Raw genomic sequence first — 12,515 nt, 5'->3', positions numbered from 1 at the left:
TGGGCGGGGCGGGCCTTTCTCCGGACCCCGCGGGAGGGGCGCGTGCCCGGGCGCGCGCGGTCCCCGGCTCGAAGGCCCCGAGTGGGACGGGCTGCGCTTCCCCTGCGGCGCGGGGCGGGCTGGACGGCAGGTGCCGAGGCTCCGGGCCTGGTCCCCGGGGCTGGTCGCCGCTCCGCTCGGGGCGGCTCGGCGCGCTGGCCTGGGGATGCTCCAGAGGCTGGACCACAGCGGGCCAAGGACCGTCTGTCCCCGTCACTCCGTGGCGGGACGCCGCTTATCGTTCACGAGACGAAGCGGGAATCTGGACGGGGGGTGTTGCCCTGTCCTAGGTAAACGGGGGCGGCCCGAGTCTTCGCTAAGTCATAAGGGGAAGAGGCGTCTCTGCAGAACACAGGGTGGGGGCATGCTTGGCGTCACCGCACGGGTGCACGGGGCCAGGTGAAATGACCACCACACGACTGCCTCATGGTTGGCGCCACAGTCTCCTTGGACGTGCAAAACAGTCTTGTGAAATAAACAATTTATATTTTACAGGAAAGAAAGCAAATTCCAGGGGAGAAAAGGTGATTTTATTAAACTCCTGCAGGCGATATGGGGCACAGCTGTGGCTGGAAGCCAGCTCAAGTCACCACAGAGAACCCAGGTCTCCCCCAGGGTGGTAGCGCTCCTCCTGTCCATTCCCCCGATTTTTGCAGCATCAACAGTGCAGCCCTGCCCTGTGGTTTCACATCGCCTCCTTACCCCTTTTCATCCCATCTCCCTTCCCCACATAGCAGTGTGTGACGTCCTAGAATAAAACAAGCTTCCGTTTCCCAATCCTTGAATTTCTAACCAGTTTAGCTCATAAGAAAGAAATTTTAAAAATACAGCTGCTTAATCATCCAGGTTTATCTTTTCAAAGCAATCAGCCAAAAAAGATCAGATTTTCTCAGAGATTCACCCGTCTCTCTAACAGGGAATCTAGTAACTGGAAAACCAACAGGATTTAAACTAGATTGTTTCAAGACGGCACAACTCCGAAGCATAGAGTCGACTCTGGAACTTCCAGAAACACCGTACAGAAAGCACACACATTTCATTTCTGTGCTCTTGCTCCAATCGCTCTGCAAGTACTGTACCCACATCCTCCTTAGACAGCCTGCCTCTCCAACTCTACTTGACCAGTTACTGCCCATCCTTCAAGATTCCCCCTGAGACTGTTGCCCATTTTTCTGCTGTGCTTTATGACAAAGCTTAGGGAAGAGTTGTCTCCACTGGCCGTCTCTCACCTCACGTGCTCTCCTTACCCCCCACCCTCCAGTAAAGCTTCTGTTCTCACTGCTCTAACAAGGTACCCAAGACCTCTGTGTTGCCAGATCCAACCCTGTGTGTCTGTTCTTCTCAGCAAGTTCATCATACTTGCCGCTGCCTTCTTGGAACATTTTTCTTATTTTCCTCCACCTCACTCATTACTCTCTCCCACTTCTGACTCATCTCCTGGGTACGACCATTTTATTGTGGAGTGTCCCCGTGCTCTCTCCCTGTCCTATTCTCTGTCCACACACACTCTAGGTGACCTTGTGTAGTCCACGATACTCTGATGACTCCCACATCTGTATCTCTAGCCTGGACCTCTTTCCAGAGCCTGACTTGGGTATCTAACTTGGCATTGCCACATACGTGGCTAATAAGAATCCCAAACCTAACTCGGCCGAAACAGAACTCTTGACGCAGACCTGTTCCTCCCTAGCCTTTCCCGACTCGGTGAGCAGCAGCACCAAGCACCCGTGCCTTCATCCAAGTCCAGGGGGTTTTTACGTCCTCTCCCTCACTCTCGGCGCTCAGTCATACCTCTCAGCAAGTCCTGTTGCTCTGACCTTCAAAACGCATCGCAGATCCGCTCACTTCCCTCCGTCCCAGCTCTTTCTGCCATTTTTCTTGCTTGATGGAATTGAGTACTGAAATTGAACCCCTGCTTTCTCTTTTGGGCCACTGCAATCCATTCTGTGCAGAGCATATGTTTAAAAATACAAACCAGATCATGTCACTTCTCTGCCTTAACCTTCTTTTCCTAACTCTGTCTGGCTCCAAGCCCTGTGTAATCTGACTCCTGACCACTTCTCCAGCCCCTCTCCCTCCTGCCTTGTTCTCTGCCCTCCACACACTGGCCTCTTAGTGTCTGAATCTCACAATCTTCCTTGCCCCAGGGCCTTTGCCCATGCGGTTTTTCCGCCTTCCTTCCTATGCTCTTCCTTCCTCCAGAGCACTTTTCTCCTATGCCTATTCCATTTTCAGCTTGAATATCCCTTCCTCAGCGGGGCCTTCTCTGATGGTGCCTGCACAGCTGGGGAGGTTTCCATTAGACCCCATCATGGTCCTGGTTTGTAATGATTCATTTGGCTCATGTCTGCCTCTGCATAGGACTGTCAGCCCTATGTTTCAAGTACTTGCTGAATGAATGAATTCGTATTGCCAATGACTCTGCATCTTGGGGTCAGAGAGTATGTCTTATTAGTCTTCCAATGCCTGGTGCCTGGTACATCATAGACAATAAAAAACAAGTTTGCCAAATGAAAATGGAAATGGAAGGGATGTGGTGAGAAACACTCCAAATAGTCTTCACAGCGTTACTCTAACTGCCTCCTAACCCAAATCAATGCTACTTCTGTCGTTCGCTAGAAAATGATAAGAGCGCTATGTGCTGGGTAATACTACGACGGCTTCACGTACATGGTTCCCTTGCCCTCACCAGCACCTGGTGTGGTAGGCACTACTTATCACTCACGTTTTAAAGACGAAACAACTGAGGCACAGACAGCTTAAGGCCAGGAATGGCGCTCAGGGAGTCTAGCCCATAACTGCTAAAATACAGCGCAGGAGGTGACGGTGCTGGTCTCACTCAGCCGGGGAGTTACTGCCTCTTGCAGGGGAAGACGCCTCCAACTCCCCCGGCCGCAGCAGCGCAGTCACTGGCACCATTCATCCATCTCAAGCAGATTTCTTTTTTTTTTTTGTATTAGCAGGGAGGAAGGGAGCTGTTGCATGTCGTAAACAACATTCTTTGGAAACGGAAGACAATTGGGAGGCCCTGAAGAATTGCCAAGTTGCCCGGCCCTTGCTGCCAGGACCAGTCCAAGCAAGCTGAGTTGGATGGCAACAGCACCCATGATTTTCATATGACCACTGCTGGCCCACGGGATTCCTCCTTCGAAAAGGCATCTTTGGCCTTGAACTACTTCTTCCAGAAGAACAGTCAGCAGCAGCCCCAAAAATATGTTTCATGACCAGAATTTATCACCCTAATGTAGGCAACTTAGGAAGAATCTGATTAGCTGTTTTGAAAGACAGACAGAGCCCCTCACTGCAGACCTGCCTGCACAAACCGTTATCCATCCAGGCTCTGTGACGTGCTCCCAACCCAGGGGTCCACTGCCAAACCATGAGGGGATACGGCAAAGCAGTGGAAGACCAGGGAACCCGAGCTGTTGAAACACAGAGGACGTGGACAAGCAGACTTCCTCTGTGAAGGGCCAGACAGTAAGTCTCTAAGCTTTGAGGCCAAGAAGCAAAATCAAGGATGACACACAGACCTTCAATAACAACCTTTTTTTTCTTTGTTTGGTGAGGAAGGTTGGCCCTGAGCTCACATCTGTACCCATTTTCCTCTATTTTATATGTGGGACACCACCACAACATGGCTTGATGAGCAGTGCATAGGTCTGTATCTGGGATCTGAAACTGCAACCCCAGGCTGGCAAAGTGGAGTGCACGAACTTAACCACTACAGCACTGGGCCAGCCCACATAGTTGGTCTTTTGAAAACAGGATACAAAAATCATGAGGGAGTATACAACTCCAAGAACAATATGTTGATAATAATTCTGTTACTACTAATAATAATGAATGGCATTTGTTGAGTCCTTATAATGAGCTAAGGTCTTTCATTCATGATGTCTTTTAGTGAGAATGAAAAAAATCCACTCTGGACACAAGGATGTTTTCTGAGTCCCAGCAGTCCGAGGCTGTCCAGACTGGGCGTGTTAGTTCTAAAGTTCATTCCTAGTTGTTTTGAAAGAAAAGGAGATCAAAGAATAAGCTGAAGCTCAGTGAGCCTCACCACTGAGGTCGGTACCTGCCAGCACTGTACAATGTGCCTGCCCACCATGTGCCCGCGCTCACTCACGTGCCCGCTCCCGGTGTCCCCGCTCCTGGAGGTCCTGTGCTGGACCAAGGGGTGAGCTCATGAAACAGACCGACTGTCTTGGTCTTTCAGCTCCCCCTTAGCCCACGGGCTTAAAACAGCTCCACTCATAACCCTCACTCAGGGCTTTATCTTCTACTTCAGCAGTTCTCAAACTTTCTAGTGGTCCTTAAAAATGTGGGGTACCCCAAGGGGCTTCTGCTTATATGAATTCTATCTATTGATATCTCCGTTTTAGAAATTGGAAATGAGAAAAAAAATTATAAGTATTTAGGTGTTAATTCATCTAAACATAACAATGATAACCAATTACATATTAACAAATAACATTTTATGATATAATCATATTTTACAAATAAAAAATAATGAGAAGAGTGGCATTTACTACATTTTTCTGAACCTCTTTACTCTCTGGCTTAATAGAAGAAAGGGGATTCTCATATCTGCTTCTGCCTCTAATGTCTTGACACGTTATTTTGGTCAAATTACATGAAGAAAATCCAGCCTCACACAAATTTGTAGTTGGAAAAGGGAGGAATATTTTAATAGCCTTCCAGATAGCTGAAGACATTCATCTTTGACACGACAGCAAAGTTCAACAAGTGGTAGGTTCTTCAAAGTTGGTTGCAATGTGGGATCTGACAACCCTATCGATGATTTCATACTCTGTCACATCGCTCTGTCTTAGACTCTCGGTACATATTTCATGATAGCTGGCATTCGACGTTTTGAAAATATTGATTCACTAAGTTATGCATATTTTCCAAATGTTAACACATTTTGTTATACAATACGAAAAAGTAACATTTTTTAATCTCCACCAGTCTCATCAGAAAAGCCTAGACACTGGAAAGCTGTCGAGCTCACAGGACAGATACAAATTTTACAAAATTCAAATTTCCTTTTGAAAGCTTGGTGATCATTGGTGATAAATATTGTGGGTTGTTTTCTTAAAAGACAGGCTCACTTAGTTCATTTTCGAGCAAATGTCTGCCAAACACCCCAGTTGGAATAACCATGGTTATTTGGCAGCTCATTCAGCTTGCAACTCAAGCAGATGAGTGCTCGCCCTCAAAACCATCACCCTCTGGTGTGCAGCAGAAATGCTTTCTGTGTACTTCCCATTTTGTCACAGGGAACATTAAAAAGATGTCTACTGAAGGGTCAAGATTTAATAAAATTATAACCTTTATGCTTCATCAAGGACATTCTTAGGAGAAACTGGACTCTGCTTCTGTCCGTCTTGCTGTCTACTGCGAGTGTGTGAAGAACGCCAGCAGTGCTGGTAGTGTTGTGCCAGGCAGGACTCGTGCTCAGGTGCCAACCGCTGAGCCCACGAGGCCTGTGCACCATTAGTGCAATGCTCAGCCAGCGACAAAGGCGAAGGGCGTTCACCTGGGCACCCTCACACTTGAAGAACACAGCTCTCATCTTTATTGCTCAAGGTACTTTAGGTGGCAGATGACAGAAATCCAACAAGTTGCTTAAGCAAACAAAACAAAACAAAACGATATATGTGCTCACATAGCTGGGCAGGCTTGAGCGGATCTCGCCTCCAGCATGACTGGATTCAGGGCTCAAAGAATGTTAACGCCTCTCTCTCCCTCTTTCTCTCTCCACATCTCAACTCTCTTTTCTCTGTACTTTGGCTTAATTCTCATCTCCTATAATGGGCGCTCTGCGTATGTCAGGAAACACAGCCACCAGCAGCTCTAAAACTACACCTGCTTGTAATTCCAGGAAGAGAGGTCTTTTACGTAGTGTCTGGCCATCCAGTCTCATGGAAGATTCCAGGTAGAGAGGTCTTTTACGTAGTGTCTGGCCATCCGGTCTCATGGAAGATTCCAGGAAGAGAGGTCTTTTACGTAGTGTCTGGCCATCCGGTTTCATGGAAGATTCCAGGTAGAGAGGTCTTTTACGTAGTGTCTGGCCATCCGGTCTCATGGAAGATTCCAGGAAGAGAGGTCTTTTACGTAGTGTCTGGCCATCCGGTCTCATGGAAGATTCCAGGTAGAGAGGTCTTTTACGTAGTGTCTGGCCATCCGGTCTCATGGAAGATTCCAGGAAGAGAGGTCTTTTACGTAGTGTCTGGCCATCCGGTCTCATGGAAGATTCCAGGAAGAGAGGTCTTTTACGTAGTGTCTGGCCATCCGGTCTCATGGAAGATTCCAGGTAGAGAGGTCTTTTACGTAGTGTCTGGCCATCCGGTCTCATGGAAGATTCCAGGAAGAGAGGTCTTTTACGTAGTGTCTGGCCATCCGGTCTCATGGAAGATTCCAGGTAGCCCAGCTAGAGCCAGGTATCCATCCCCTGCACCTCTGCGGGAGCCAGAGGTCCGGCTGGGTGGCCACGTGGGCGGCCAGCGGGGAGGTGCTGAGCCTGGCGGCCCCATCAGAGCCTCATGATTGGCACAGGGAGAGGGCTGTGGCCCCAGGAGAGAGGGAAAGCGCCGGGCAGACAACATAGCAGATATCCATGACAAATACTGCACTGCCAAGGTTCTCCTCTGCTTTGAGTGTTTCTAATCAAGAGAGAATAGAGATCAGTGAACTGCTCTCAACTCCATGTTCTCTTGTGTCTCAGCCCCACCACCTCACTGCTAAACCCCGTGCTGCAACGCCAGAGCAGACCCAATTCCACGGAGGAGCCTGTGTCTGAAGCTCTTTTCTGTTAGGGTCAAAAGTGAGCTAATGTCTTCTAAATGGAACAACCTGGAGGGCTTTCTGGAAAATACAGAAGGTGTTCAGGGAGAATGGGCGTCATAAATAACGGAAGACATGGCCCTTGCTAGAAGCTACATAGGAATACCTGGTTAAAAAGTACGTTTCAGGAGCATTTTAAAAGAAAGAGCCAAAATAAAAGGTGGCTGCGTGGGGCTGGCCCCGTGGCCGAGTGGTTAAGTTCGCGCGCTCCGCTGCAGGCGGCCCAGTGTTTCCTTGGTTCGAATCCTGGGCGTGGACATGGCACTGTTCGTCAGACCACGCTGAGGCAGCGTCCCACATGCCACAACTAGAAGGACCCACAACGAAGAATATACAACTATGTACTGGGGGGCTTTGGGGAGAAAAAGGAAAAAATAAAATCTTTAAAAAAAAAAAAAAAGGTGGCTGCGAAACACAAGTGTCCCTCTGTAAATAAATGCAGGGTTGATGGTAAGACCTATAGAATGAAACCAGTGGAAATACCCCATACCCTACAAGTCAAGGAAGCCTGGCGAGTCCACTCAGAGTCATAAATGACAAGAGACTTTCCCATAATGAAGCTGGTGACAGAGATACAGGGATGTTCATGAAACTATTGTTTTTTGGCGTATATTTGAAAAATTGCACTAATAATTTTTACAAAAAGTTACAGTGTTTTGAATTAAGAAACAAGCCACCTGTGCATGTAAATTTCCTTAACTGAAAAAGGGGAGGATAGGTCTGGGTTTCGTAACAAAGAAGCAACTTTCAGAAACAGCTGCCTGGAGGCCATGGTCAGCAAAATTTTGCTCAAACTAATTAAAAGGAGAGCATTTCTCTTGGTCTTAAAACATCTTTGAAATAAGACAGAAGACATTCGTACGACTCTAGGCTCTTTCTCTTGAGGGAAAAATGCAGGTATTTCAGTGAATTCCCCCAAACCTTTGTGCTTCCAGGATAAAAATAAAACCAAATGTTTAGTCCAGTGTGACGTCAGCTCTGTCATTCTTCATTTGTCATTATATCTGGGGTCATACTGTCCCAAACTTCGAGGACACTGCCTGTACCCTCTCCCTTCTGAAAAGTGGTACGGCTTGTAAAGAAGAAAATGCTGAATGGCGACAAACTTTTTCCCATGTTGGGGGAGGCATCCACTAATTCCAAAAATGTTCCACAGAACAGTTTTTCGTAAACACTGTCAAAAGTTCAGACGTAAAAGAAATAAAACCGATAAATCACTGAAGTAGCAATTAGAAAGTGCTGACTGTGCACACAACAAAACAACTTGCAAACTGGGGGATCACATGGAAACGTGGGGTGAGGCTCAGGGCATATTGTTATAAAGCCGCTGGTATGGCGGGGAGGCAGGGACTGTGTCTTCTTCACGGTGATTGGTTATAATATTAGAATTTTCTTAAATGATAGGGAATTGGTTAGTGGTTACCTCATATCAATTTGGGGGGATCACTTTTAGTTTTGCCCATGATTTCCAGAGGCATAAGCAAGAAATGACCCAGGTCAAGTTAGTCTTGCAAAATAAGCCACGTTAACCTTTGTTTGTAGGAACAAACTGGCTTTGTTAGCTCAGGGCATTTTCCAGGCTGGTCTCTGTTTGTTTGTTTGTTATTTATTGCTGATTCCAGGAGCTTTTTTTTTTTCCTTCTGCTTTTTCTCCCCAAATCCCCCCAGTACATGGTTGTATCTTTTAGTTGTGGGTCCTTCTGGTTGTGGCACGTGGGACGCCACCTCAACATGGCCTGATGAGTGGTACCAAGTGAGTGCCCAGGATCTGAACCGGCGAAACTCTGGGCCACCCAAGCAGAGTGCGCAAACTTAACCACTCGGCCATTGGGCTGGGCCCTGGTCCCTGTTTGTTTGATTTCAACACCAGTGTTGGGGGGAGGGGAGCAGAACATGAGAACACCAAACAACTAAACATTAGGACTAAATCTTCTTAGCAATAAAAAAAACCACAAGAACGTACAAGTAATAGATATTGAAATTTGAACTATAAGGATAATTTTTCAGAAAGCAAATCCCACTCTGATGAAAAGTAAACTTTTGCCAGCATGATAGGCTCCAGCGGGTCAGGTCTCTGGCTGCAACTATCCAATGACTCGGGCACATTTGAGCCCTTTCAGCCAGCTAACGTCCCACACACTGGATCCGCCTGTCCAACGTCCCTCCTGAAGGAGTCAGCAGGAACCTGCGTCATCTCAGAGCCAGTCCAGCCCCGCCCCCGCCACGCACCTTCCCCTCCCTCTGCCCCTCGGTCTCTCTGTTTTTTTTTCAGTGAGTAAGATTGTCCCTGAGCTAACATCTGTGGTAATTTTCCTCTATTTTGTATGTGGGATGCTGCCACAGCATGGCTTGATGAGCAGTGTGTAGGTTGCGCCCAAGATCTGAACCCGTGAATGCCATGCTGCCTAAACGGAGCACGCAAACTTAACCACTACACCACTGGGCCAGCCCATTCTCATTCTCAATCTGTTTGCCCTGCCCCCATCTCCCAGGTCCTGCTGACAGGCTGAACCTGGTTCTCTACTATGCTCAGGCCCTCAGATGAATGCTCTGTTTATCGATTCATTCCACAAGTGTTTCTTAGGTACCTGCTCTCTGCCAGACCCTGTTCTAGGCCCCAGGCATGCAGCACTAAGCAACCGGGAAAAAAAATCCCTATCTTCATGGGGTTTTAGTTCTAATGGGGAGACAAACAGAAGTGTGTGTGTGTGTGTGTGTGTGTTGTGTGTGTGTGTGTGTAAGACGGAGAAAGATGGAGGGGCACAGGAAGTGGAAATGCACTTGTATGAGGCATGGCCAGGAAAGCTCCATGTTAAATGACGTTCGAGCAGACCCAGGATGGAGGTTAGGGAGGGAGCAACCAGACGTCTGGAGAAAAAGTGTGCCAAGCAAAGTGAACAAATACACAGCCTGAGGCAATGAGCTCCTGGTGCCCACAGGGGCTGGAATGCACACACAAGGGGAGCAGGAGGAGGCAAGGCTGGGGAGGGGCCGTGCGGTGTGAAGGGAGTGGGGCAGAGAACAGCCTGTAGAGAGGCAGATGGAAGCAAGAAAACAAGTGGGAGGCTATTGCAATGGTCTGGGTAACCGAGGCTGGGGCACTTGGGCCAGGACCTAGTGTGGGCGTGGTAGGAATGATCAGATTCTGATCCATTTTGCATGAAAGCCAACTAGGTCTGATGATGGAATGAATGTAAGTCATGGGGCTGGAGGGGGGAGGGGTGGTCAGAGATATTCCAAGGGTTTTGGCCTGAGCAACTGAAGGATGGAGTTGTAATCGGTTGAGGTGAGGAAGACCGTGGATGGAGCTGACTTTGGGTAGGGGCAAAGCCAAGAGCGTGGTTGTGCTCACGTTGTGTTTCAGATGTCTGAGTGGAGATGCTGAATAAACAGTTGAGCCTGGGATTTAGGGAGAGATGTCAGGGAGTCGTGCATGTTGGACAGACGTCAGAGCGAGCTGACTGCGTGAGCTCACCGGACGAATGCAGCCAGGAAGGCGTCAGCATCCGCAGCCTGCAGCAGCTCCCTCTTGTGGTCTGGAGAAGAGAACCAGGAGGACACCATACTGAGCTAGGTGCCTGGCATCCTCTTGACTCCTGCCCTGCCCCCACCCTGGTTTTTCTCCTTGCTGGCTCTGCGGTTCCCTCCCGGCTCAACCCAAGGACCCCACTGAGGCCCAGCACTGGTTCCTAACTGTCCCAGAGATGGCAAACTACAGAAGAAGCTGGGACGTAGACCCCGGAATTCCAGTTCTACATACACTGTTCTTCCTTAAAGTTTACGTTCCATTTCTACATGTTTGTGTTAAACACAGCACAAGTTAGCTGAGAAAAATCAGAAGTAATAAGTCAACCAACAGTTTTGAAACAGTAATTTGTAGTCATCCTGAAACTGAGGGTGAAGAAGTTAAAAAAATCTCCCCTAGAGCAGAAACTTTGAGACAAGCTTCGCTAACCACGGATGGCTGTGCATGCTCAGCAGAGCCACTGCTGTCCAGAACGACCTGGGTCTCTACAACCCCCCCCCTTAGTGTACACGAGCTGACTCCTGTGACGTCAGGGTCCAGACGTCAAGACTCAGCCTCACAAGGCCAAATGCAGGCTGACGATGAGAACTAACTGGAAAAGTCCAGACAGTCCAGGGAGAAGAAATTCAGCCTTCAAGGCCAAAGGCAGGCTGGTGGGAAGGTGCCAACCAGCAGGGCCACATAATCCCCAGCCCCCACCTAAAACCCCAGCACATGCTCCCCTCCCCTGCCTCAGACCCCAGATAAACACCTCTAACTTTCCCTTTGAGGAGGTGGATCTGAGTTCTAACTCCCATCTCCCCCACTGGCTGCCTTTCAATAATAAACCTCTTGGGGAGGAGAGGGGCGGAGCAAAATGGCAGGGTGAGCTGACCCAGGATTCTCTCCCCTCCAAAATACAACAAAGGATTGGAAGAACTGAATTTCAGAGAATAAACATAATGCCAGCTCGTTAGAGACCTACAATACCAAGAAGGCGGAGATCATAACCTTGCTTACACCCTCGGAGGCACTGGAACGGTAGGAGAGAACATGGCTCCCTCCCCTAGAGTCTGCGATAGCTGCGGTGCGGGTTGAGAAGGAGCAGGGGAGGGGCTGCGCGACCGGGGGATCCTCCAGGACTCCAGCCACTGGTTCAGTGGAAACCCACTGACGGGGGAAAGCTTCCATGCGCGGGACCCCATAAACCCAGGGCCCCGGGAGACCAGAGAACAGAACTCATCTGAATCCAGATCCGCGTGCGAGAAAAACTGCCCCTCCCTCCCAGCAAAGCTTCTGGGCGCCACCATCTTGCACGAAGGTGGAGAGCTAACACGCCGCTCTCAACCCCCATCTAGTGGCGACAGGCTGTAACTGCAACCGAATTCTACCACCATGAGAAAAAACCACTCCTCTACCATCCAGCAATTTATAAAAGCCCCAGACCAGAAGGAAAACAATAAAAACACAGAATTAAGTCCTGAGGACTTGGAATTAGGTAAACTAAGTGATAATGAATTCAGAGCAGCTATAATCAAAAAACTCAATGAGGTAGAGAGAAAGATAGAGAAACAAGCCGAGTTCTGGAGTTACTTCACAAAAGAGATTGAAATCATAAAGAAGAATCAAACAGAATTACTAGAGATGAAAAACACAATGGACCAGATAAAACAGAATGCAGATTCCCTGAATGCCCGTGTAGACACCATAGAAAAGCAAATTAACATAATTGAAGACAGACAGGCTGAACGGCTCCAGAGAGAGGAAGAAAGAGAACTAAGAATTTTAAAAAACGAGGAAAATCTCCGAGAGATAATGGATTCAATGAGGAGTAAGAACTTAAGGATCATAGGAATTCCCAAGAAAGTGGAAAAGGAAAATGGAGCAGAAAGTGTGCTTAACGAAATTATTGAAGAGAACTTCCCAAATCTAGGGATTGACAGAGAAATGTGTGTAGAGGAAGCTTTCAGATTTCCTAGATTTGTCAACGTAAGAAGCCCTACTGCAAGGCACATAGTAGTACAAATGGCAAGAAGGAAAGATAAAGAAAGAATACTCAGGGAAGCAAGAAAAAAGAAGAGAATAACCTACAAAGGAGCTCCTATCAGACTTCCAGCGGATTTCTCTA

At 48.2% G+C, this 12,515-nt stretch overlaps 1 long non-coding RNA gene across 1 annotated transcript; it reads right to left on the bottom strand.

The window, feature by feature from the left end:
- Positions 1-4,700: 4,700 nt before the first annotated feature.
- LOC139045573 (uncharacterized) lies at positions 4,701-11,739 on the bottom strand. The gene is made up of 3 exons (XR_011504238.1): positions 11,399-11,739; positions 10,358-10,418; positions 4,701-6,701 (listed from the first exon to the last, which is right to left on the bottom strand). It is a non-coding gene; the product is annotated as an uncharacterized lncRNA (long non-coding RNA).
- Positions 11,740-12,515: the final 776 nt, after the last annotated feature.

The sequence above is a fragment of the Equus asinus genome, chromosome 6, assembly GCF_041296235.1.
Source record: "Equus asinus isolate D_3611 breed Donkey chromosome 6, EquAss-T2T_v2, whole genome shotgun sequence".
Taxonomy (NCBI): Eukaryota; Metazoa; Chordata; class Mammalia; order Perissodactyla; family Equidae; genus Equus; species Equus asinus.
The sequence above is the reverse complement of the archived record's forward strand: the minus strand, read 5'-3'. Positions and strand labels throughout refer to the sequence as shown.